The sequence below is a fragment of the Boleophthalmus pectinirostris genome, unplaced genomic scaffold, assembly GCF_026225935.1.
Source record: "Boleophthalmus pectinirostris isolate CB_2022bp ecotype Guang Dong unplaced genomic scaffold, ASM2622593v1 HiC_scaffold_16, whole genome shotgun sequence".
Classification (NCBI taxonomy): domain Eukaryota; kingdom Metazoa; phylum Chordata; class Actinopteri; order Gobiiformes; family Gobiidae; genus Boleophthalmus; species Boleophthalmus pectinirostris.
Genome location: NW_026571095.1, coordinates 7,605,703 through 7,627,773, shown reverse-complemented (window position 1 = coordinate 7,627,773; position 22,071 = coordinate 7,605,703). Strand labels below are relative to the sequence as shown.

The 22,071-nt window shown below is 38.4% G+C and overlaps 1 pseudogene; it reads left to right on the top strand.

The window, feature by feature from the left end:
- LOC110157818 (zinc finger protein GLIS3-like) overlaps positions 1 to 22,071 on the top strand; it is a 54,871-nt pseudogene that overhangs the window by 5,682 nt on the left and 27,118 nt on the right.

The window sequence follows — 22,071 nt, the reverse complement described above, 5'->3', positions numbered from 1 at the left end:
GGACCATCCTGACACTCAGTCCTGGTTTAGTCCTTGTTTAGTTCTGGTTTAGTCCTAGTTCAGGGCTTGTTTAGTCCTCCTGGTTCAGTCTGGGGATCAGTCTTGGTTTAGTCCGCATGTGTCGCACCTCCCCAGTGGGTCTTTGACCCCCCAGAGGAGGCAGGCCTCACCTATTGAAAACCACTAAACTTTAAACATTTTAACTTTTTTTTTTTTTCATTCAATAGGACATTCATTTGGTTACTTACTTGTCATTATTTAGGGATGAGTAAAATATATCATTTCCAGTATCCGTATTGGTCCTACATTCAAAATTTAGCTTACATTTGATTGTGTGAAAATGAAAACAAAAGAGCAATTAGGCTAAAAATATGACATAATCATATAACAATAAATTTTAGGTAACAGCTAAATATATATTTATGTTAGTATTTTTACAAAAGTGAGAAGTTAATGTGAACATGACATTTGTGGGCTTGCTATAGATTTTAAAATCTTCAGACTATTAAATAAAGAAATATATATTGCTCTATAATTTTCTGAAGCCTCTAACCCTGTACTCCTGTGATGTCTGATTGTTTGTGTGTTTTCAGTTTGAGGGCTGCTCCAAAGCCTTCTCTCGTCTGGAGAACCTAAAGATCCACCTGCGCAGCCATACCGGAGAAAAGCCCTACGTCTGTCAGCACAGAGGCTGTGTCAAAGCCTTCAGCAACTCCAGTGACAGAGCCAAGCACCAGAGGACTCACCTGGACACTGTGAGTAACACTATTACTGTATACTAGTATACAATATACTACAGAGACAAGTACCAGAGAACTCACCTGGACACTGTGAGTAACACTATTATACTAGTATACAATATACTACAGAACCAAGTACCAGAGTACTCACCTGGACACTGTGAGCAACACTATTATACATATACTATACACTACAGGACCAAGCACCAGAGGACTCACCTGGATAATCTGAGTAACACTATTACACATATACTATACACTAGGGAGTAAAGCACCAGAGGACTCACCTGAATACTGTGAGTAACACTATAGATATACAATACATTACAGAGCCATGCACCTGAGGACTCATCCAGATACTGTGAGTACAACACTATAAATGTAATATACACTACAGAGGTAAGCACCAGAGGACACACCCGTTGTGAGTAATGCCAGAACTCATCAAGGAGACTAATGAGCATCCTAATTATCTCATGTATCTTAATTTATTCTTGAGCCCTGTACGGGATATTGCTTCTTTTGTAAATATATACTTGTATTTATATACTTGATGCACCAAGACTGTGAAATCCCAGTTCTTTAGAGTCTAAATCAGTGACCACAGTTATTTTAGCTTCTGCTGACGACTGGAGCAAAATGAGTTTAATTCACCAAATGATGGCTCTGATTACATGCTTCATAAACTGCACAGAGGACACTGCACATGCAGCCAGAGCACTGAGCTCCTCCATTTTGTGGTTTGTGGCGGCAAAACAATATTGCTCAATGTTGTAGAGAGTCTAAAGGAAAAATAGTTCATTTTACCTGTCCAACCAGAACCACAAGCTTTACAAAACTTTACAAAGATGAGTGAATCTGGAGCCGTATCCTGTCTCCTCGTTCCACAGGGCATGATTGACAGGTGGATTAACCAATCAGAGAGAAAATCACACAGTGTCTGCGTACATTGGTGTATGAATGTGTGTGTGAAAGGGTGAGTGGTCTGATCTAAAGAACTTCGAGTGGAAAAGCGCTGTATGCGACCATTTACCATATTTTTATATTTTTTGTATGTTGTCGGAAACTTTGCGGTTTGAATTGGTCACAAATGGAACCTGACTTATCCTGTCTGCAAGAATAGACAGCACTCATTCTAATGGGGGTTTTGAATGCCTTTTACACCAATGTTATATGAGACAACAAACAACTACCCACACTGTATAATGTATCCAGAGCCTGGCTAAACAGATCACATCTCAAATGACAAATCCTGCCTCAGTTTGAGCCAAAATATTTATGATAATTTCACATGAACGCTTGTGCATTTAGCTTCACTGTAGTATTTTTAGACTCTGGCGGCTCAGACGTGTAACTGACACCACACAATCTGTCTTCATTTAAATTTCATGTTTTTTAATCAGGTCATCGTTTCAACAGGGAATACATTTGCAAATCGTTTCATAAGAAATAGTTGTTCTTGGCAGCTTGGTTCCACTAAATGATGGTATCCAGAGTGTATTAAAATGCATTGTTCAAAACCTTGGGGAAAGTTAAGTGAATAATAAGTTAGAAGCTGGACAGCAGTAGCAAGAAAAGTAGTAGTAGTAGTAGTAGTTGTTGTAGTAGTAGTAGGCGTAGTAGTAGTTGTAGGCGTAGCAGTAGTAGTCAGAGTAGTAATAGTAGTAGTAGTCAGAGTAGTAATAGTAGTAGTCAGAGTAGTAGTAGTAGTAGTAGTAGCAGTAGTAGTAGTAGCAGTAGTAGTAGTAGTGGTCGTAATAATTAAGAGGTAATAGTAGTAGTAGATTTAGTAGTTGAGGTAGTAATAGTTGAGGTAGTAGTAGTAGAGGTAATAGTAGTCATAGTGGTAGTAGTCGTAGTGGTAGTAGTGGTAGTAGTAATAATAATAGTAGTAGTAGTCAGAGTACTAGTAGAAGTCAGAGTAGTAGTAGTCAGAGTAGTAATAATACTCAAAGTAGTGGTAGTAGTAGTCAGAATACTAGTAGAAGTAAGAGTAGTAGTAGGAGTCAGAGTAGTAGTAGTCAGAGTAGTAATAGTACTCAGAGTAGTGGTATTAGTAGTAATCAGAGCAGTAGTAGTAGTCAGAATTCTAGTAGAAGTCAGAGTAGTACTAGGAGTCAGAGTAGTAGTAGGAGTCAGAGTACTAATAGTAGTCAAAGTAGTAATAGTAGTAGTAGGGGTCCACTACCCCTACTACTATCCCAGGGTCTATGGGCCCCAAATAGTTAATAATTAATATTAGAAGGGGCCCATGTGAGTCTTCTTGCCCTGGGCCCCCAAATTTCAGTCGATGGGCCTGGTAGTAGTTGTAGTAGTAGTTGTACTAGTAGTAGTTGACAAGGGGGTACAAAGAGGCCTGTTGTTCTGGCTCCAGAGTCTAAGGGGCTCAAAATAGTTAATAATTAATATTAGAAGGGGGTGGATGAGCCTAGTAGTAGGTGTAGTAGTAGTAATCAGAGTAGTTTACAAGGGAGGACAAAGAGGGCTGTTGTCCTGGGACCCAGAGTCTATGGGGCCCAGAATAGTTAATAATTAATATCAGATGTGAGTCTTCTTGCCCTGGGCCCTTAAATTCTAGTTGATGGGCTTGTTATTAATTGTAGTAGTAGTAGTAGTAGTAGTAGTAGTAGTAGTAGTAGTAGTAGTAGTCAGAGAAGTTGACAAAGAGACAAAGAGGGCTGTTGTCCAGGGACCCATGGTCTAAGGGGCCCAGAATAGTTAATTTATATCAGATGTGAGTCTTCTTGCCCTGGGCCCCCAAATTTCTGTTGACGGGCGTGGTAGTAGTAGTAATAGTAGTAGTAGTAGTAGTGGTGGTAATGAGAGTAGTTTACAAGGGAGGACAAAGAGGGCTGTTGTCCCGAGCTCCAGGGTCTAAGGGGGTCAGAATAGTTTCTGATTAATATTAGAGGGCGGCCCATGTGAGTCATCTTGCCCTGGGTCCCCACATTTCTGTTGAAGAGCTTGGTAGTAGTTCTAGTAGTAGTAGTCAGAGTAGTTGCAAGGGGGGACAGTGATGCCCGTTGTCCCGGGACCCAGGGTCTAAGGGGCCCAGAATAGTTAATAATTAATATCAGATGTGAGTCTTCTTGCCCTGAGCCTCCAGATTTAGTTGACGGGCCTGGTAGTAGTTGTAGTTGTTGTAGTAGTTCTTACAGTAGTTATAGTAGTAGAAGTAGGATTAAGAGTAGTAGTAGCAGTGATTTTTAAATTAATTAAATTAAATTAATTTCATGCATTCAGAACATCCTAATTATTCATTATGATGAGTTTATAAACACTTTTCACAACTCTCAAAGACCAGAGATGAGTTTTGCCACCACGACAAAGCTAACAACAACCACTGGCATGCTAACAGTGCACTTCCTGATTATCGGAAAGTAAAACGGTTTATGCTTCGATGCGGACGGCACAAGGCGGACTTATTTTGACCTCAGCTTGCACTAAACTGTACGTCTGAGGTGAGATGAATTTGGTTGGATTCAGAATGATAGAAGACCAATGAGCTCGTTATACATGCGTCACCGAGAGTTCTAATCTGATTGGACGGTCTCGTTTGGCTGTGCTTGTGACAGAAGGCGTGGGGACCAAACTGATATGAATCTGATTACAAAATACAGAGAGAGATCAGTTTGGATTCAGGCCTTTTATGACTAATATATACTTGGATAAGCAACATAAAATAAATAACAAAAACTAACAAATTAATTAATGACATGAATGAATTAAATGAGGATACTGTACAATTAATGCTAAATGCTAATTGTAAACATGATAAAATCTAAACAAAAATATGCTGTGAATGAAATAATATTAATCAATAATAAAGCGTCAAAAGCAGCATTTATTTCCTTTAAACAAAAATAAAATAAGACAAAATGGATCCAAATGTGTTATATAGCTGTTATTTACCTCCGAAGTAACTACAGCAGAACTTTGTGTAACTAAAAGTTCATTTTCATTTTCCAACATTATGAGACCACAACCAGTAAATAGTCATTAAAAGACATTAAATTACACCAATCAAAAGTTTGGACACACCCTAACAGTCAGTGTTTTGTTTTTCTTTATGTCTACTACTTTCTACATTTTATATACAATGAAGCCAGATATGTGGAATTATGTAATAAAGAAAAAAAAATGTAAATCACATTTTCAAATCCTTAAAGTAGCCACCCTTTTCTTTGTCAAAAAATATTTAGTAGAGTTAGTAGAACTTAGTTTTCTTCCATATGTATGCACAATATAGAACGTAGTAAACAAGTAATGTATATTTATCATTTATTATAATTCATAAAAATATATAGACTTTTATGCTGCAGACTGCACAAATGTAATTGTGTTTTGATTCACTTATTGTTGACTTCACTGTTAAAGATTGCGTTTCATTTCTCACAGACTGCATTTTCAGTGCTTAAACTTGCTAAAATAAAGAAATAAAGGAAGGAATTGTATGTCTCCCTTTTAGCCTAGGGTTAGGATTTGCAGTAACATTACTAGAAAAAAAACTTAGTAGTCATTATTAAATAGTTTTAAGTTACAATTAGTAATATATCATAAGATTCCAGCTCTAAAATTGACAGTGTAACCTAAATCCAAAAAAACAAAACAAAACAGTGTTACTTACTGAAATATTTGATGTAACATTACTCATGTTTTAAAGGGACATTCTGGAAATTTGGACATAGGACCTAATTTCTTAGATATCCAAAGTGTTGGAGACGTGTGGAGACACTTTTTAAAATATTCCATCCAGTCCTTGTATTTGCAGAGGTCGCTGGTGCTAGACTAGTGCATGTCAATGGCCATAGTTGGCCTGCCACTAAAAACAGACCCACTCCACAAAACGCCCAAAGCAAATCTTTTATTACACCAGACTGCGATGTGAATGTCTGTGTCAATATAATCATTTTAGAAGTAAAACCAACCTTGCATTTGAAGGATTTATGTCTGAGCAGCAGCAGCGAGTTGTAGAAAGCTTAGCAGCGGCGGACTGATGTATGAGAATATAGTCCCTCAACATGTGACGATTCATGCAATGCAAATTTAGTTTTATTTCAAACATTATTCTATCAACACAGTAGTCACACAGTCTGGCGTAATAATCGATTTGCTTCAGGTGGTTTGTGGAGTAGGTAACACTGTTTTTAGTGGCAGGCTAACTATGGCCATTGACATGCACTAGCCTAGCACCAGCGACCTCTGCAAATACAAGGACTGGATGGAATATTTTAAAAAGTGTCTCCACACGTCTCCAACACTCTGGCTCACTAGAAAATGAGATCCTATGTCCAAAATACCTGACTGTCCTTTTAAGAGTAATCATTACTAAAGCCTTATTCGCACGAGATCAGTATTACCTGTGGACCATTGGTGATTTGTAATAATTGCTGAGGACGCCTGAGATCTTAATCTCATGCGATTGCACCATGTCTGTAATTTGTAAAGTAAAAATTCGGCCTCAAATGACCTACTATATTTTGCCAAGCACACACGTCCGGTGATAAAACTAGTCCCGTGCGAATCTGCATCTCATTGTTTGTTGTTGTAACTGTGCGCCTTTTCTATCTCTTTCTTTTCTTTCCGCATTCTTTTCTCTTTCAGTCTCAGCCAATGTCAGTAAAATAGAGTCATTAACGGACTTCGCTTATCCCGTGCAAATGCGCTGCAAGTAACACAGAGGTGGAGCGGCAATTTGCAAATTACCACACATCCCCAGGTTGCTCTTATTCCGTGCGAATAGGGGTTTAAGTTAACAAAAATTAAGCGAGCCTCATGTCTTATTAATGTTTACTTAATCTAGTGTATCTACGTTACTATGGTAAAATAAACTATATGGACGCCGATATCCGATACCATCCTTAATTACAAGTGTATTTAGAAATTCCACATGTTTTTGTTAATTTTATGACGCTATAAACTTGAACATACCCAACCCACATAGTGAAGCAACAGTACTTTTCCTTGTTGATACTAAATGTTGACGTACCTCCTCTGGTTCAAACGAATGGAGTTTGTTAAAAAGGCCAAGGTTCAGTAATTATCGGTTATTTGGCTCAAACGACATAATTGAAAGAGCGTCATAAAAGTAAAAAAACATGACTTCATCTGAAATAATCACTACAGGACCCGGGCTAAATCAGATCCGACTGTTGTGGAGAGAGGTCATTAGCAGAGATGGCGTAAGATGTTATGAATGAAGTGACAGTTTTGGGATAAAGACGCAGTTTTCCGGAGGCGTCCATTTGAAATCTCTGCACTCAGATGTTATGGTGACCCCACTCGACCTGATTGGGGTGTAGATGAAGTGAAAGCACATGTCCGATTAAAATGTATAATGTTCGTTACGATATGGTCATCCGAAACATGTTGGTTTTGGCCTTTTAACTACGCTTTTCTTCTTTTATGTTTTTGGAGTGTCTGGATTTCGTTGTGTCTATTGCTCATTATGTATTTGTGACCTACAGCATGTTGCAGAAACTTAAACTAGTTCTGTCTTTTCCCCCATAGCGGCGGATGTGAGGTAAGCATTTCATTTGTGTGGCACTGTCCTGTTAAAACGGTTGATTTAAGCTTTCTTAATTTAAAAAAAGACAAAAATAAAAGCATGTTTTTTCATAATGGATGTTTTTATTGCACAGAAAACAGAAAAAAGATGTGTCCTTTCTGTGTGTGGTCTTGCATCTCCACAAATCTCTTATTTGGCCTGCTTGTTTCCATGTAAATGTTCTTTTGGTTATTGATACTTTGCAGATGACTCCCCCCCCCATAACTTTCCTTGGGGGTGTGATGCTAACTGAGGGCACTGTCTGTCTGACTCTGGGTTAGACTTTAATCTTAGCTTTATTTCAACACAATCTGACCATAAAGAAATGATTTATCTGGGTCTACAACAGGTGAACTCATTTGTGCGGTTAACCAAGTTCCTCTCCGCTAGGGTGACCACATTTTAAAAATCAAAAACTGGGACATCCCCGGTTTGTGGTGGTTGGTAATAATAAAATTGTGAAACAAGTGCATAATTAAGGAAAATAGTAACACACTCTGCCCATTCATGACTTATTCCAGACTAACATGAGTCAGTATTTCTTTCATATTTTCTTTCTGGTTTGGTCGTTTTTCATCAGCTTTTCTTTATTTTACCTAAATAAATATCAATCTATGCCTCTTTTTACTGTTGGCAGAGATCACACTGGTCAAAAATAGGGACACCTGGGATATTCCTTGTATAAAACTAGGAAATTTAATCACTGGTTTTGGATAAATCTGCTCGAACAGGGGACACAGGGGACACTGGGACTGTCCCGGGTAAATAAGGACATGTGGTCACCCTACTCTTAAATAACATTAGTCACAAACTAGCTAGTATTAGGCAACAGTTTTTCAGTTAGTCACTCTTACCTCAACAGGCCCATGAACACTCTGATTGATCACAGGCTCCTGAACATGTGTTGTTCAAATCAAGTTTGTATTTTTTCTTACATCTTTTTCGGCTGTGCTTGCTAGTGTGTTCATTGTGTCACCATGGAAACGGCTGTACATTGCGCCATAGACGTGCACTCCGGCGTAATGTCACTGCAAAGTATCAACAGCCCGACCACTACGCCCACTCTAAACACTACACGTTTAAACTCCAGCTGTAATGTGTTTCCCACCTGAGTTTTATTCTTTATTTTCTGTTTTTATTTTTGTCCAGAAGCCGTACGCATGTCAGAGCCCCGGCTGCTCTAAACGTTACACCGACCCGAGTTCTCTGAGGAAACATGTGAAGGCCCACTCTGCACGAGGACTGCACCCACGGGACAGGAAGGTAAACACACACTCAGATTAAACTCATTATTATTACTGTATTTTTCAGACTGTAATTCGCTCCAGAGTATAAATCGCACCAGCCAAAAAATGCGCAATGAAGAAGAAAAAAACATATATAAGTCAGACTATAAGTTGCACTTTTTGGGGAAATGTATTTTTATTTTTAGAGACCAGGAACTGACACTTCATCTTGAAAGGCAAGTTCTAATAATAACAACACAATAGAGAACAACAGGCTGAATAGGCGTTAATATGTTAATGTAACATATTAACAATTATTCAGATAACTATAGCATAAACAACAGAACATAAGTTTACCAAACTCACAATCTCACTCCAAAACACTAAATCCACTGAATTCATTGACCTCCGGAGATAGACCATAGATCCATGAGGTAAACAGAGCGCCGCTTCCTCTTCTGTGTAGCTGTCGTCAGACTCAGCATCAATTCCAGTTAGAATAGTTTCGGTGTCACTGACGTTCGGGCTTTGTTGATCGATCCAGTGACTTCCAGGAAACTTGCATGGCACACCCTCCTGGTTGCCATGAAGCTGTGTTCTCCATCCCCGCTTTCCGCCAGTCCCTCACAAGTTTCTAGCTCACTCCAAACTTTCTTTCTGCTGCTTGATTACCGATTTCTCCTAAATATTTCACTATTTGCGGCTAGACAGTGGCTTTTTTCTACAGGAGACATGCGCAGTAGAGTGAAGTAACAGTGGTAGAGGAGTACTTGTACTAGATACTGACACACAAGCTTAATGCGCCCTCTCACGGCTATCAGTCTATCAGTCGCAGCGAAGTATAAATTGCAGGAAACACCCAAATCATGAACAAAAGCGAGACTTATAGTCCAAAAAATACAGTATTAGTTATTGGTTATGAATTATTATTATTATTGTTAATGACTTCAAGTAAAAATCAATATACTGAATAAAACAAGAACAGTTATAAACCAGAAGAAAAGCAGATCCAAACTGCCTGAGGACTGCACCCATGGGACAGGAAGGTAAACACACACTCAGATTAAACCGATTATTAGCTATTGATTATGAATTATTATTAGCTTATTATTATTGGATTAAAGTAGAAAATGATACAAATTAATACAAAAAACTTAAATAAATAATTCAAAACTAAATAAACAAAGACAGTCATAAGCCCAGACGAAGGCAGATCCAACCAGCCCGACGCCTGCACCTGTGGGACACTATAAAGTCAACACACATTATTACCAAATGGATTATTATGGCTATTCATTATGGGTAAAGTACACTTTATTGACCCCAGAGGGTAATTTGTCCTCTGCATTTGACCCATCCTTCATAGCTGCTGGTTTAAACCCAACAGTTAGTCTTAGTCAGGACTAGTTGGAAAATTTTATACTGTGCAGGTTTAAAAGGATTAATGAGGGAAACCAGAGAGCCCAGACACAGGAAGAACATGCCAAAAGATTATGTTACATATTTTATTTTTATTTTTTGTCAATATGTTAAAATAAGTTTAAGCTTAACACTTTTTTGTGCCTGTAGGGAAATATGTCCATTTGAAAATACTGTACGAATCACAAATGAATACACCAACTGCTGGGTTTCAGATGACGTTCTACAGGCCAGTAATAATTAACACAGATGGGGGACAGCTAAAATGAATATTGTTAAAATGCAAAATGATTTTATAATACAGTGACTTCTTGAGATTAGTTAATAATTGAAAATACCAGGTTCAACATTTGTGAATTTACTATTTGGATATTTCATGGTAAAATACAAATGTAATCCAGGGGTGTAGCAGGCGTGGTACACGGGGGTACGCCGTCCACCTACTTCTCCTGACGTGAGATTTTAAAAAGTAACAAATATAAAATAGCCACAACTTAAATGTCAAACCAGAGCTATTGGTAATGTTAAAATCAAACTGCACAGGCTCATGATATCTGCACTACTGTCCTAAAAGTGACCTGAGACATGAGGGACCAGGACTGAACCAGGAATGAAACAGTTCCTAGTTTAGTCCTGGTTCAGTCCTGTTTTAGTCCTAGTTCAGTTCTGGTTGTATCCTATGATTTATGTTCTGTAGGTGATTATTATGGGGGGCGGAATTCATCACATCAGTGATGTCACGAATCACGTACCCCCACTTAAAAGATCTCCACTACACCACTGATGAAATCATCAGGGAAAACTGGCCCTTGCCCCCATCTGTGAGTATGACATCATCACAATCAAGACTCTGAAAACCAATATCATAATGAATGATAGCAATAACATCTCCATGGAGACAAATAAAATAAACAAATAAAAAAAACAAATAAAAAACTATGTCACATCACCTGGATACCAGGCAATGGACAAGAAATGTTAACTCGAACTGGAGAGCCTATAGGAAATTACTAGCCCAGTATTCATTCTCATGCTAATATTCATTCTCATCAATTACTCACTTCCTCTGTATATAAAAGAAGACTTTTGTCAGTTCATTAGACTAAACATCTTTAAACTGAAAGCTGTGTATTAGAGAACTCTGCATAGGGTGACCAGATTTTCAAAATTCGAAACTGTGACACACCCAGATTGGGATGTTTGGTATAAATTAAACTGTGAAAAGAGCTTGTAACATTGTGCATTCTCGTGTCAGTCATAATTTGAGGAACTTCTGTTGCTGCACTTTTTTTGCTCTGCTCATTTGCAAACATGGATTTCTGTATTTTGGCAAAACAAATGACAATTTCTGCTCCTCTTTACTGTTGGTGGGGATCAGATTAGTCAAAAATAGTGATAGTTCAAGTTTTAGTCCTGATTTAGCCCTGATGTGGTCCTGGTTTAATCTTAGTTTAGTCCTGGTTTAGATCAGATTGGTCAAAAATAGGGACACCTGGGACATTTCTTGTATAAAACTGGCACAAATAAGTCTTTTTGGATAAATCTGCTGGGACAGGGGACACAGGGCTCAAAACTGGGAGTGAATAGGGACGTCTGGTCACCTTACGTTTGCATCAGTGAAGATCATTTAGCGTCTCTCAGTAGCATCAGCACCAGTCTGTGTCCTTGTTTAGCATTAGCAAACATGTTTATAATTCAGATGGATAACGCACTAAACAAAACATTTCTCCTGGCCTGGACGGAGAATAGAAAGTCCATTGTTCTTTGTATCTGGAGCCGATTTGTTTTCTATGGTCCATAAGTGACACTGTCTCTGTAAGCAGGAACACATGTGCTCGTATGTTGTGCTAACACGCTAACACGCCCTCAGCTAAGCGCTAACCCCGAGAGGCTAAACACGTCTCTTCTGAAATGTTAAACAAGCCATTATAAAGCCACTATTGTTTTGAAAGTGCGTCAGTAAATAAAGGCTTTCACAGATTAGTCATCGCTCTTTTGGAGAGGGGTGCCGCTGACTCACCCAAAGATCTAATCTCAGCTCTAATCACTGGATACTGCCCTGTGTCCTTGGGCAAGACACTTCATTCACCCGAACTTAAACGTATGAATGTGATTTATTCTGGAAGACCAAATGAACCTCTTTGGAGTGTGTCTAATGTGCAAGTGAGCCTCGCCTTCGTCAGTCTGCCCCAGGGCAACTGTGGCTACAGCAGTAACTTACCGTAAACTAAATGAAGTGAATAAATAATGACTTAGGCTTTTGAATGAGTGTTTATTTTCATTGGGCTACTACTTTATAACTGAAGGAATCCAAGGCCAAATAAAACATCTTAAAATGCTAAAATAGTTTCAACAACTGAATGAGGTGGAGTGAAAAGTTTTATAACTGTGCTGCTTAAATATTGTAGCCTAAGTCGTGAGTATGAACACTATTGGCCACATTTACATGAGAGCTGTAATTCCGAATAAAAATAATTTAATTCGGAATAAAAATGAATATCAGTTTTAAACATGCAAGTACTTAATTCCTAATGAAAATGATTATGACCCACTTACTTCTGGATTAAGTTAAATTCCAAAGTAAGTGGGTGGTTTTAAAGCTGAATGAATTTGTTCCTTGATCATGTAAATGTTTATTCTTCTTAAAAATAATTCCGGTATACATCTTGATTGATATTTCATTGAACGACTGTAACGGCACTCTCCTCCTGTGTGTTTTTTTTCAGTTTTGTTTAATTTTGTTCTGTATAATTGAAAAATTAAAAAAATAAAAATTATTAAAAAAAATAAAAATAATTCCGGTCATTCAGCGCATGCTCCCTGGGTCGCCCTTCTGACACGATTCGGATGACTTGGCTCCACCAGTCCTCTCTTTGAACTTTCATCCACGTCTCTTTGGATTTGTGAGCGGGATGTGGGAGTGGGCTGAGGTAGAGCAGCCTCAGACTCAGTTTGTCTTCTTCCTCCCTTCTCCGACACTCTTCCCTTCTCCTCCTCAATTGACAGACGTAAAGCGTGATGAGAGAATTCTCCAGCTGCTGCACAATTATCATCAGAACGACTGTGAAAAAAGTTTGGATCATGTTTGTGTCCGTGGCGTAACGACAAACCGAGATGACAGAAAAGCCGGTAGTAGCTGAAGCGTGTGTTTTCTTCTGGTCGATGTAAATACGTTGGTGTCCGTGTCCAATCAGAACCCTTCCCCACCTCCAGACGTTGAGCGGAATTAAATAAAGTGTTTTAAATAATGTGTTTTCCATGTAAACCTCAATTTGGATTATTATTTCCATGTAAACTCGAAGGAGAATATTTTAATTCAGAACTATTTAATTCAGAACAATTAATTCAGAATTAAAAAACATGATGTAAACGCGACCATTTTCTTTGGGTCCAATACAGATGTAAATACAACAATTTAAATGTAAAGGTGGGGGTATTTTACTTCTATGTGGTATTAACTGTAACACATAACAGATTTTGATCACCATGTTACCTTTTATTGTTTTGAAAATGTTCTATTCGCAATAAACAAGACACTAACATGTTTTATAAGTTTCATGTTCTGAGTTGATGTTCTGAGTCCGCCCTCTGTTTGCTCTCTAAGTCACTCCCCCTTCAGAGCACTATCACAACACAATCAGCGTACGTCCCGCTAATGAAACTACTGCACATCGCATCAGGTTTGTGAAGTTGTAATGTACAGTTTTGTATCATGTTTTAGTATATTTACGGAAAATCGTTGTGTGGGAGCGTGGGTGACCTAGGCTTGTGGGCGGAGCTTTGCACAGAATCTTACAGCTAACCGTAAGAAGGGTTTAAATAGGGTCTCAGGAGAGATCACTACATTACTGAAACATGCAGGGCTGACCTTTTAAACCTCTTCAGGCGTGTTTTTGATGAGAGAACAATGCTATAACATGGTAGGATTTTTTAATAAAATTTGCTTTGAATAAATAATTGGCTTTGTGCTGTGTTTAGGTTGGACAATGAGTCATATTGTCATGTCCGATTTTGGTGAAACAATGTTGGATAAATCAGATCAGAGAATTTGAGGCTCAAGGCGAGGATTGCGAGAGTGAACTAAAACCAGTTGTGCTTGGACAGAAATGGACCTAATGAAAAATGAAGTGGCAGAAAATCCCCAATGAGAGATATGTTTCCAATCGAACCAGAGCTGCGTCAAGAGGGAGTCCTGGGGTAACCGAGGCCATGGTTATGCAAAAACACACAGCAGCAAAAATATACTCTAAAGATGTGGGTTAAGTAAAGTTTCTTCTGTCAAACAATGTCCTAAGTCAACATATCTTACGCTGCTAATGTTTGCATATCACTTTGGTCATGTTTCACGCTGATTGGTTCAAGGTGCTGGTTGGATTTTTGCAGTTGACCTACAATAGTGTTGAGAAATCATGGAATACACAAAAATGCTGATTCAGAGTAGCACATACTATTCCGAAAATCAACTGCCACGTTTACATGAGAGCTTTAATTCCCAAAAATGATTTAATTCTGAATAAAAATGAATTCCGCTTTAAAAAGACCATGTAAAAACTTAATTCCTTATGAAAATGATTATTCGGAATTAAACTGAATTCCGAAGTAAGTGGGTGGTTTATTCCCATGTAAAAGCCAAATTCATGTATTCTTCGATCATGTAAACGATTATTCTTCGTTCAGCGCATGCTCGTTGGGTCGCCCTTATGACATGATCCGGCTCCACCAGTCCTGTCTTCGGACTTTCATCCACGTCTCTTTGGATTTGTGAGCGGGATGTGGGAGTGGGCTGAGGTAGAGAAGCCGTTGACTCAGTTTGTCTTCTTCCTCCCTTCTCCGACACTCTTCAGACGTAAAGCGTGATGAGAGAATTCTCCAGCTGCTGCGCAATTATCATTGGAATGACTGCAGAAAACGTTTGGATCATGTTTGTGTCCGTGGCGTAACAACAAACTAAGATGACAAAAAAAGACGGTACCAGCTGAAGTGTGCGTTTTCTTTCGGTTGACGTAAATACGTTGGTGTCTCTGTCCAATCAGAACCTTCCCCATCACCAGACGTTGAGTGGAATTAAATAAAGGCTATTTAACATGTTTTCCATGTAAACCTCAAATCGGAATTATTTCCATGTAAACTCGAAGGAGAATATTTAAATTCAGAATTATTTAATTCAGAATCTGCAATTAAAAATGTAAATGTCATTGTGGGGTTTGTGTTGACGGCGGTTCAGTGGTTAGAGCACTCATCCACCAACCTGAAGACACTTCATCTACATTGTCTATAGTATGAATGTGGTGTGAGTATGACTGATGGTGTTTGGAGGGGCCAGAGTTTGACAGTCTGTCTTTCGTCAGTCTGTCTCAGGGCAGCTGTGGCTACTTACTGTTGTCCAGTGTGGAGTGAAATAATGACTACAAAAGAGCGCTTTGAGAGGCTTCCACAACACTTTAAAGCACATTACAGGTGCACCTTGTAACTTTTTGGTTAGGGGTCCGTCACCTGTTTCTTTCAATGGATTTGTCATTGCTGTGCCTGGAATGTTCCAGAGTAAAATTATACAATTCCATCTCACATTTATTAAAGTACAGGTGGTTTTACTGCTCAAAAAATACCAAGAAAAACAAACATTCTGACTCTGAGCGGGGTTGGCTTTTCATAGATCTGCCCCTAATATAGTCTGGTTTGATCTCTATGAAGACAGAAAGGTCTCATGCCATACTGTGAAACATTCCAGGCAAAGAAATAACATTTTTATGGAGAAAAGTGTTTGACCAGAGCTCCTTTACAAAACGAAAATTCCAGAGAGCTACTCATTTTAGTGGTCAGAAGAATTTAAATGTATATAAAACCCACTGTAAGCCTTGAATGCTTTAACTGCCGGTAAAACATAAACCATTGTCCATTTATCAGTGGCCTAAATCAGACATTAAAATGACAGATTTACAGTTGCAATTCTCCAGATTTTAGTCATTCAGCACAATACGCAGAATTCAGAAATCCCTTGGCGAGCTACAGGTTGGAGACCCTGATCTATAGAGACTAATCTTATTTAACCACTTTCAACTGGTTGTCTTTTAGCTCATTATAGCTTCATGTCTTTATATTTGCACTTGCCAAGATGGATCCACTGCATTACTCCTGCCTCTTCATCCCATTCTCAAATATCATCTAATAAATATGTTAAATCTACCCTTTGTTGTTATGGTGGTCCAACCTTGTGAATATCTTTTGTGTCGATGTCATAGTTGGGCACAAGTTTATGCTGTTAAAAGGGCTGAACCCATTTTTTCATGTAATAAAGTAAAACTTGTCTTGCCCCAGTACAGAAACACTCCACTATGGGCTCTGAAAGTTGTGAAAAATCAGGCCTTTAATATAATTTTTGCAGTAAATAGACATTTGTTTGTATCTCCACAGGGGCCCTCTGTGCTGGAGTCAGACTTGTTGAGCGACTGTTTGTCCCGACAGCACCTGAACATCTCACATCCAAACCACAGCCCTCCTCTGCCCGGACTGGACCACTTCACAGGTAACGCTCACCTCTGCTCATGATAACAGGGATTACACGCACAATCAATAATATATATCTCAAAAAGTTAAGCAAAGTAGAAAAAATATTTACCAAAACATAATTTCCATAGTGTCAGTGTTTTTCTTGAGAATGTGTGCTAGATCCAAAACCTCTTGCAACCTCTTACACTTCTTCTATAAACTGCAAACGCATCGCATATTTAGATCTCCATGTTACCTTTTATTGTTTTAAAAATGCTATAGTTGCCACATGTTTTAAAAAATTCTGTAAATTTAAGTCACTTCCCCTTCAGAGCACAATCACATTACGATACGGCATGCAGCTAATGAAACTACTGCACATCGTATCAGGATTGTGAAGTTGTAGCAGTTTTGCATCATGCTTTTCAATATTTATGGAGAATTGTCATGTGGGAGCATAGGTGTACTGCTAACTGTAAGGAAGATTCGAATAGGGCCCGGGAAAGATCACTAGATTACTCAGACACACAGTTTTGATGAGGGAACGTTATAGCAGAAAGCTCCAGAAAGTCGATTTTACATAATACTCCCTGTTTAATAAAACCCACTCCAATTGCCTTTGTGATGTTTTGAGTATTTATTCATCATAAGGACAGTGCATATATGAGTGGCAGGTGGGTTTAACCAATCACAGCGAAACGTGAACCCAGACAAGAAGTAGAGTGACAGGTACAAGATTCTGGCTCAGACCTTTAACACTTGTGTGGATAAAATTATGTCATTGCCTGCAGCCAAAACCAAACGCTTTGACAATATAAAAATGTTGTGGTCTGGAACCATATCCTGTTTTTCTGATCTCCAGTGGCTGTGATTGACAGGGGATTAACCAATCAGAGAAAGACATGGTCCGTTTGTGTCAAAACAAACATGGCTGAAAGAAAAGAGACAAAACAGAGAACAGAGAGAGAGAAAATGTCCAGATTTCAACATTTTTAAAACACTTTTTTTCTAAAAGCTATTTTGTTTTGACTGAGTGTGTATACATGCACGTCAGTATCCTGGTTATGGAGAATTGGGAGCATGGGTGATGTAGACTTGTGGGTGGAGCCTTGGACAGAAGTGTACTGCTAACTCTATGGAAAATTCAAATAAGGCCCAGGAGAGATCACTAGATTACTCAGACATACAGTTTTAATGAGGGAATGTTATAGTAGAAAGCTCCAAAAAGTCAGTTTTGCATAATACTGCCTCTTTAATAAAATCCACTCCAATTGCCTTTGTCATGTTTTGAGTATTTATTCATTTATTTATTTGTTCATTTATTAAGGATGTTTATTAAGGTATATTATGATCAGGTTTTTTGAGTATCCTCATTTCGTCATGGTGCATGTATATCCCAGTTTCAGTATCCCAAATAAGCCAGTATCCCAGTTATGAGAAACCAAGATACTGTAGCTGGGATATTCCGACCGGGATACTGTAGCATATATGCGCAATATCCTAAATACTGCAACATAAAATTGAGTGCGCATGCGTCCAAAAGACAAACACTTTTCAGTCTTTTCATCACAACAGTAGCCAACATAAATAAAGTGAGTGAAATGATTGTTAAATAAAGAGCTGCGCTAAATCTGCACACGTACAATCTGCACTCGTATGATCTCTGAAAAGTTAAGCATGAACCATCTCCAGAGCGATATCTGCACAGAACAGACTCACCATCAGCAGCACATCCCTCTGTCACAGAAAGAACACATATATTCCACTGAGTCGTGTCCTTTAGTCCGACAGAAACTGACCATATCAGTAGCATAAGGAGCAAGCTGTTTTTTTCAGCACTTAAAGTTTATGCAAATGAGCCATGTGGTTTTAAGTTTTGTTTCTGTAAAACGTCTCTATAGTAGTTATGCTTAAAATGTTGTAAAGTTGAGTGTTTTTATGTAGTAATTTATGCAGAAGATTTTAATGAATAATCTGCTGTAGTCTATACCTTGTACAATAGTGTTTAGAAATGTTCAGTTTGATCTGCGCAGTGGATTGTGGGATACCTCATAGCTCCTTACCGCTGGTTAGGAACCTCCTGAGCTTCCTATGCTAAAGGAGCTCATGGTTATGTGTATTTTTTTTGTTTTGTTTTCTTAAATATAAAATTTTTACACTTGTGCATTTGTAAGATTATGCCAAGAAACCAGGATACTACATTTGATCATGTACACAGAGATATGAGTATCCTGGTTTCTGCTGTCTGGCCATAAAATGTTCATTTTATCTCCCTCTACGTGTAGGGTTTATTTTTCTATTTTGCCTGTAAATCAAGATATGAAGATTAATAACAGACAAATCATGCCGTTCTTCCCCGAGGTTCTCCCGCTAGCGTTAACCACATGTATGATTGACAGTCATGGTAAGAGTCCTGCCAAACCATCGGTGCGGGCAGGAAGTGGCGTTACCTTCAACACCCTCACTCTTGATTGGCTCTTTGTTTGCTGTGATTTCCCAATATGGTCCCTGGTTGCAGATTAGCCGCTATAACTGCTAGTCTCAATTGACTTAATTTAACGCTACGGGTGACGCCACACTCCCTCAGTCCACTGCTTTCTGACTGGGCTCTGTTCTGGTTCCAGACTCTGCTGCTTTTGAACAGAAAGGAGGAGAGATTGACATTTTGTGGCCTGGTTTAGCCTATATTGGCGTCTGCTCCAAAAGTCCATCAGATGTTGTTTATTTTGTCCGATTACGGTGGAGAATTTGGATCTGAGTTGGCTGTGTCGTTCCTGTCAGTCAATTTCTCATATAAGCTAATACGTTTTCTCATTCTCTGTCATTCAATGGCTGAAAATGAACCAAGAAGTTGTCATGTTGTCAGGTGGGAGAAGGCCTTACTTTGGCTGCAGATAGAGTTTTACTGTCCAGGAACATTACTGCAGACAGCTCCCAGAATGCTTTGAGGTGTGTGGTGCGTTCAGGGAAAATAAGCATATCAGAGTTTGTAACATGTCTTTGGAGGGCAGTGTAGTTTTCAAAAATAATCAAATTATGTGTTTTACAGATAGAAGTGGCAGTAAACTGATCTGTCTCTATTCAGTTGCAGGTGTTTTTGTTGCTCAAAAATAACTGGAAAAACATGTATTCTCACGCGGTGTACACTTACTGCAGGTGCGGTGCAGTTTGGGACATACACAAATCCCGCAAGACTTAGAAAGTCTTCGCAAGACTCTTCACAAGTCATCAGAAAGGACCCACAAGAAGTCTATTTTTGCCGAACACTTGCAGAGGACAAAATCAGATGAGCAAAACAGGAAATCAGATGCGCAGAAAAGACAGATCCAGTGTATGTTCAGAATAAAATATCCCTGCACGCTTCTGGTACTTCGCACATGTACTTATCCATTGTAGATAGCCACGGTATCCAAAAGCAAAAGAAAGTGGTTGTAGTGTGAAATGCCGCAGTTTTTTTTTTTAATTTATTTAAAACTAGGACAGTGCATAGAAAACATTAGACTCAAAGAGAAAAGATGCTCTGTGCCAGATTTAGCTACAAGCTATTTTCCATGTGCAGTCCAAAATACATTAAGAAAACTACTTACACATTAAAAATGCTCAAATTCATTGTCATCAATATCCTTTGAAATGTACATTTACCAAATTCATCAGTATAATTATCCTCTAAAAACAATTCATCAACAACATTACCATCAAGATAAACATCAGAAGTCAAACACAACACATTTGCATCTACATATTTACTAACAAGGCTTCTTGTACATGATAATCTACCACTTGAAACCTCGACCAGAGCGTGAATCCCCGTGAACACGTCTCGGGAGCACAGTTTCCACACTCTGCCCGCAGCCTGCCGCAACCACACAGCAACAAAGAGCGCAGTCAGTGGGGCATGCAAGTTGCAGTAAAACCGCACCGAACCCGAACCACACCACACCTGCAGTCAGTGTACACCCTGGGGTTACTGTGAGCGGACGCCTCTCCACAGATCTGACCAGGTGGTAGAATGGTTTGATGAGAGAGATCGAAATTCAAGTTTTGCTGCATTAACATTTAGTGCACTTCTCATACTAATGCCATACTTTGGAATATTTCTGCAAAAACAAAAACATCTCCATGGAGACCAGTGGGTTGTGGACCCTCCATGATAAAAGTTACATGTACAGACAAATTGTATGAGCAGCTGTGGAGGGCAAAATACTGAGGGATTACACAGATTGTAACTCTGACAAAATCTAGGAAAACTGAGAAAATGTTAGAAAGATGTTATTGTATTCTTTCTTTTTTTCCTTTTATAAATTGCCTATTCATTTGTGTATTATAATTTTTCTAACTTAATAAAAAAAAAAAAAAAAAACGGTGAGCGTGAGTAGGGTGTATTGGTACTGAGTATTGAGCCTATTCTTTAGTATCGAAATGGAAGTTGAAATTTTACATGACAACACTAGCAGAGAATGTTTAAACTGTTCTCCTTCAGAAATATAATGTTGATTCTGTTTTTTTCTGAATTTGCTATAGTTGATTATAGATTTTTAGATCCTGTTGTGTTTTCAGGAGTTTACAGCAGTGGTGGTGGTGGAGTCCAGACTGGAGCAGGTTCATTTGTGGCGACAGGAAACAGTGGATCCAGTTTTGAAGGTCTGGAGGAGGAGTATGAGCAGAGACCTTCTATAACCAGCCCGGACAACGGCACAGATCAGTGAGTAATGTCAAATATTAGCTTTAATCTACTTAATTTCCTCTGTTTATGTATTTATTCTTATACTATCACTTCCTACACAATCTATTCGACACAGTTTTCGTTGGGAAGTTCCTAGACACTTGATGGTCAGCTTGTGTTCGATGTATGTGTTGATTATATTTGTCAAAATTATCGAAAATCAGATACTAAATGATATTTAGACTGGTATTGAATCTTGATACTCATTTTTCGCAGGTATAGATACTAAAAAACACACATTACACACTTATAAGGACACATGGGAATAGAAAAAAAATACTACCATTTAATGTGAAAAATCATATTATGTTGTCTAAAGAAAAGGTGTTTTTTTTATGATCATTGTGGTATCAGAATCAGTACTGAGCATCAAGTTTATTCCTCGCAATTAAAATCATTCCCTGTCATAATTTACCAAATTATTTAAACCTTTAATTTAAATGATTACAGACCAACTGAATTATAAAATACCATGTTTTAAAATTAAAATAATAAATACAATAAAAATAATAATAAAGCACATTTAGAGGTACACTGTATAACTTGTGGTGGAGGGTCCGCCATCTGGAGATCTCCATGAAGATCTTATTGCTTTGCCTGGTATGTTCCACAGTCATCACGTTTACATGAGAGCTTTAATTCCGAAATAATTTTTATTCAGAAGTAAAAAAATTTTATTACTTCTGAATAAAAATTATTCTGCTTTAAAAAGTCCATGTAAACACTTAATTCCTAATGAAAATAATTATTCGGAATAAATTAATTCCAAAGTAAGTGGGTGGTTTATTCCGATTTTAAAGCCGAATCAATTTATTCCTCGATCATGTAAACGTTTATTCTTCTTAAAAATAATTTGGGTCGTTCAGCACATGCTTGTTGGGGCACCCTTCTGACACGGTCCGAATTATCCAGCTCCACCCGTCGTGTCTT